Genomic DNA, 6,195 nt, shown 5'->3' on the forward strand with positions numbered 1-6,195 from the left:
GACACATCAGAGTTATAAGAAAATATTTATAAGATTGAATTATAAGTGTAATATTATCTTAATGATCCATAAAATGTGTATGTATTAATTTGTGAGCCGCTCAAATCTTCTTCCAAAATCAACCCGATCAAGGAAAAGTGGAAAACAGTAAGGATGGCCGAAAAAGAAAACTGGGTTGGCCCATGTTCGATTGTACCGCTCAAAATGTCACCTCACGGCCTCACAAGAATTTTCACAATAACAAAACACAGCCTAAATCCAACTCACTGGCAGTGACCGGATTCCACTTCCAATCCAAATAAATTAATCCAATCCAAATAAATTAATGCAGTCCAAACTAATATAAATAAATTGATCATTTGGTATGAAATACCAAGGCATCCATAGTTTATACTAGTTCAGAAGGTACTGTAAAAATATAAATTCTATTACAGTGATTTTAAACTATTTCAAATTTCTGGTTTTTTTAGTTAATTTATATACAATAAAATCAACCAACCTTATCGAAATTGTCTAATACTTCTTTCACCCGATCAAGCTCAGCAATTGCTTCAGAAACGTGAGACTTCGTTACTTGGTTGGAATTTAGCATTGTTATTCTGCCAATCTGCAGCATGTTGGCACTAATCTTTTTATTATGAACAATTATTATAGAATCAAAAGACCAAATAGCAGTCAAACAACAATATCTAGCAAAATGATGACATCAAAATTTCATTATACATTTAAAATAAAATAAACAATAATTAATTCGTCTTATAATAGTAATACTGTAAAAGAATGTAAATATAATAGAAGGACAACACACACGATGGCAGAGTTAATCCTGAACTCTTACTTGTATTAATGTAAAAAAAATGTAGTCTTTTATTTTATTTAGGGATTGATTTTCATGGTTGTTTTATTTTTATTTTTTTTCTTTTTTAATTTTTCGTTTATTAATTAGAATTTTGTTTTAGGGCCTTGCTATATATAAGGGTATTTTGTTGATTTGTTATTAGACAGGATGGTGAATAGAATTGAGAGTAACTTCTATTGTTTCCTCCATTCCTTTATTTTTTCTCCCGTTTCTTGTATTAGTCTGCCCTTCTCATTTCTTCTGTGATTTTTATCCTTGGTTTCCATCACAGGAGGTTTAGTACAGAGATATAGAACTAATTATGCAGTGTGTACACCTTATATAATACTAGCAAGTTTACATGATACCAAAATAGTTATCTTTTGCACTTCATTTACCTATTAACAGTATACCATCTTTTTACACATCCTAATACAAGTGAAATATACTCTTGTAGCCATCGATCATTTCTCTGTCAGTTTCTTTCGAATTTCTCTGATTTGATCAAGTTTGCATTCTATAATATAGCAGAGATAATTTTAGGAGTCGAATCTGTCAAACAGCATACCTGAATATGGTTGGGAGGAAGTAAGCTTTTCCATTTTCCAAGCATCTAGACACATGTAAGGAAATATGTAAGAAATCAATTTACTTACCAATTGATAATCACTTTTGTTGTTCATCATATAATTACCGATTTACCTTTCAAAAAGTTCTTGTTCTTCTCTTAAGCTCCCAGTTGATTGTAGGGTCAGGGCCTGCCCTTCAACGGAAATTACTGTCTCCGTTGAATTTCATCCCTGTTGTAAAAGTTTGCAACTATGGAGGTAAATGATGATGACAAAAGATATATATTTTGAGTAAAACAGGAGGCAAGCGCGCCTCGGTATACCAATGACCAATAATGGTGCACTTTACTAAATTATAATAAAAAAGAAAAAGGAAAAAAATTGAAAAAACTGCGGTTTGAGTTGTCCACACTGCACCTTTCGTACACAGTCTGCAATATAGTCATCACGTGCTGCAGGATGAATGTTGTCTAAGAGAGCAAAATGCTATGCTTTAATGGTGAAAAGTTTTCCTATTAAACTACTTTAAAGCTTCAAAAAGAAATTAAAAAAGAAAAGAAACAGACATCGGTAACCAAGATACATAATCCTCAAGGTAGATTGGTCACATGAATCAACTTTGGTCTAAATCGCCTCTTATTCTTTCCTTGCCATGATGGCTTAATTTAGGCCTCCCTATGCAGGTATCCACATCATCCTCTAGGGATCTTGGGCCTGTACTGTTAAATGAATGAAGTATACGACGTCGTTTTAACCAGGAAACAAAACGCTGTCGTTTTGTTTAATATCCCAAATGAATCTCAGCCATCAACGATAAAGAGAATCCAACGGCTCAAATGCGTTCAGAAGTCAACAGTATAAAAGGGGGACTATTCACGCATTAAGGGTAATCGAGTTTTAGGTTTTTCGTTTGATCTTTCTCTGTAAATTGGTTTGTGGTCTGTGTTAGGGTTCCATACTCATTCTGGGTTTCTTCTCTGTGTGAATCCAACTAGAGTTGTGTTTGAGGGCAGGGGTTCCTTGAAGGTTATAGAACACTCTAGGGTTGTTAGGATTTGCGGGATACAGGGAGTGAGTGAGTGTTTGTTTCTGGGAATATTAGTGAAGAAGATTCTTCTGTAAAGTGTAATCTTTGAGGAAATCAATACTAGTGCAGCGAGCTCCATATTCTGGAGTTCAACGTGGATGTAACTTGTTCTATCTTGAACAAGCAAACCACGGTATATCTTGTGTTGTGTGAGTGTGCCTTATTCTTGCAGATTCTGGTTTGTTTTGTGGCTAATCTTGCAGGTTGAAGATTGTTCTTGATTTACAACATGTACATTCCTTATAGTCTATCGCCTTCAGCTTTGCATGTAATTCTCTATTGTCTTGGATAAAAGTTAGCACTTCAGACCCTAGATTGCTAGTTTTACCATGTACTACTTTCCATCTACCGTAGTCTTTTTCCCAAAGGTTTTGTAGGAGTTCTCAATTTCTTGCAACTTAGAATGGTGGTTCTGTTGTCATTAGTTTGATTGTTAAAAAGCTTCGTAAAGTGACTTCTAAATCATGTTCCTATGGATGGTGTCAGATATTGAGGGTGAAATTTCACAGAGCATTGTGAACCTGAAGGGGAGCACGGAGCACCATTCTTGCAAAAATCAAAAAGTAAAAAAATAAGTCAAAGGATCCCAGGAGCATTGTTGACTTAAGCTCTTTAGCGCTCTAAAATTCTAAATAATGAATCTAGCGGAGTATTAGAAAGATTTGTGAATAATTAGCATGTCTAGAATATCATGCAAAGCTTGCATATGTAAAGGGTTTATTGATGGCAATCACCTTTTAGATAAGCAAATTTATAAGGTAACGATTCTCAAGGGGAAAGTACTAAAAGATATAAAGGATTTGATTTCAATTCCATTTAAGACTTATTTTAAGAAATATTAGCTTTATACCAAAAAGAAAAAAAAAATGACTTGGAGACTTCTTCTGTAATCCTGAACTTACTGGGGCTGATTTTGCATTCAATGATCCAGTGTCGCCCTACTCACTGTTGACAGTGAGCATACTTCCAAGCTAAGGTGAGGTCATGGATCCTTCTTGGCTCCTCACTCCTCAGGACCGGGTACCTCCAAGGCAACCATCTAGTCTCCAATCATGCCTGTACTTTGGGAGAGTAAGATGCCTTAGTTCCAACTAGAGTACAATTACTGAACAGTATTCTTTGCAATTTTTTTACATAATGTTTTCTGCTAACATAGAAATTGCAAGAAAGTGAAGATAAATGAAGCAGTTAAAGGCTCAAAACTCACTTGAATTCTTTGATGGGTCAAATTTAGTACTTTTATTGTCACAGGATAAATTATTTGAGTAGTGATTAACAGTAAGGACTCTTTGGACAAATTTTTAAACAATGGGGGCTTCTGGTAATTTGATTTAGACAACATATATGTTGCCTTAGATCACTAGGAAAAAATTAAGAATGTATTAGCTCTTAGCTCTTCTTTCCTAGTACCAATTGTGCTACCTGTCTTAATAAATTTACTGTAAAATAAAAAGAATAACATTGAGAAGGCTGAAAACTCAAAAAATAAATAAATAAATAAAAGAAGGCCAACCTTTGATAACTCCATAATATGTAGGATTTTCCTCTGCACATTCTCAGCCTCTTCAAGTCAATTGGCTTTTAAATAAATCTAGAAAGAAAAGAAACAACATAACTAGGTGTCTAGAGAAAAATTGAGAAGCACAATTACTAACTAAACAGAATAATATGGTACTCAAATATGTTAAAATCACATAATATGAGATGTACCTCTTTATAAGCTAAGTCAATTTTCTTTGGTGTCTTTTTGAAATTAGGTAGAAAAAGAAATTCAATTATATTTAAGAATCAAGAAATTGAAGTAGCTGACAAATTTAACCTGAGCAAGACATCGCAACCTCCTTATGCATGTCATCGACTCCCCTTGACCAGCTTCCTACATAATCAAACTATTCAGTGAGACCAACAACATCAATTCTTATGGTGCATAAAGCCCAAAAATCAGCACTACAAGTAAAACTTTGATGCACCTCTAATATCCTGTCAGAATCCCGAAAAGGTGTTGGGAGATTATCAAGGAAGATATAATGAAGGATTGTCAGGAATTTCATAAAAAAGGCAAAGTCAATAACTTACCAATGACAGTATTATTGGCCTAAGAAACAGTCAGTCAAGGTAGGGGATTCAAGGCCCATCAATCTTGTCACCAGACTTTACAATTATAGCAAAAATTCTATATCCAGTTGAAAAAAGTCCTATTAGACATATTTCTACTGCAAATCAGCTTTTATCAAAGAGAAGGACATTTTTTATGTAGTGTACGAAGAAAAAGAAAGCAATATCATGATGAAAACTTGCTTGAGAAAACCTATGTTAATGTGTATTGGATTTCATGAACTTGTAACAAGCCAAGGAATTTGGAGCAATGGAGAAGATGTATTCATAGCTGCCTTCCTTAATTTAAAAAAAAAAAAAAAATGGGTACTGTAAGCATTCCCTATCTCAATATACAAATATATGTATATATTTATGCATGTATAGAATTGTTGTCATAGTATTCATATATATTTATGCCATACCATATATCTTCAGGACCAAATGAGGACTCCAGTATGTTGATGACCTCCAGATATAAAGGTTCTGCTTTGTCAAATGGCTTCTTAACTCTTAACAGCTCTGCCTAAAAGGATAACTGAAAAAGGCAATGACTTCTATATAAATAAAAGTGCAGCAAGAAAATAGAAAAACCTCTGTTAAAGCATAATTAATTTATCAACTTCACAATTTTCTAATTACCTTCAATGACTACAGAAAGATATGTAAGATATACCACCTATGCTCAGAGTGACTGTCAATTGCTTTTTAGATCATTGTATACTGGAGGCAGAGGGTTCAAAAACACACCCTAGGCTTTGAACCTTACAACATGTATATAATTGAGAAAGGCAATTCAAGAAGGAAACTTTCAGCCAATGCAGATGCTAAAATTACTGCTCCTAATATTTACTTGCTTTTAGCACAAAGTGATAGCTGGTTATGCCTAATACAACTGAAACCAACATGGTAGCTCGAAAGGGACACTGGTTGCTTATGTTTTGGCTAGCAAGATAATCTTTCTGGATGTTCTTTCCCTGATTTTGTGGGAGGGCAAAGTGGAGCACACTCTAAGAACCGGTTTCCAAACTCAGGACCTCCCTAATGACACTTAACACCAACTGTCTATCTGGGTAGTATCTCTGCTGAGATGAATACCTCTCTCTTTTAGGACTATCTTTCCCAGCTTTTTTAGGGTTAGGAAGGAGGGACACATCTTGAGGATAGGTTCTAAAATCAAGGTTCTGCTACACACCAAGCTTTACTACGAGCACATAAACTAATCATCATCCTCAGCTCACATCATAACCACCAATCTTACTACCATCTCAAGACTTGCAAACAGTTCCATGAGCATGTAGCAGATTCAGTTACCACAAACTGTATATACAAAAGACTGGCTTCAATAATGAACTCATCTTGACTAAGAGTAATCATCCAAATAATTTGGGGATGGTTACATAATTATTTCTAATACATTCTGCATTCTCAACCATATTTTGCTTAGTTGTTTAAAAGCTAAATTGTTTCTTACTACTTCTATGTGAATAACTTTTTCTCTAACATTTCCCTTCTTATACCTACCACTTAAATGAAGTCACTCTTCCCTATCGGTTCATCTCTAGGTCTTATATCGCATATGACCTAACCATCTCCACCAACCTTCA

The 6,195-nt window shown here is 34.5% G+C and overlaps 1 long non-coding RNA gene across 1 annotated transcript; it reads right to left on the minus strand.

Moving 5' to 3' along the window:
- Positions 1 to 499: 499 nt before the first annotated feature.
- On the minus strand, positions 500 to 3,505 carry LOC116120066. Its single transcript, XR_004126488.1, has 4 exons — positions 3,397 to 3,505; positions 1,541 to 1,638; positions 1,407 to 1,451; positions 500 to 607 (listed from the first exon to the last, which is right to left on the minus strand). It is a non-coding gene; the product is annotated as an uncharacterized LOC116120066 (long non-coding RNA).
- Between the last annotated feature and the right edge of the window lie 2,690 nt (positions 3,506 to 6,195).

The sequence above is a fragment of the Pistacia vera genome, unplaced genomic scaffold (genome assembly GCF_008641045.1).
Source record: "Pistacia vera cultivar Batoury unplaced genomic scaffold, PisVer_v2 Contig920, whole genome shotgun sequence".
Classification (NCBI taxonomy): Eukaryota; Viridiplantae; Streptophyta; class Magnoliopsida; order Sapindales; family Anacardiaceae; genus Pistacia; species Pistacia vera.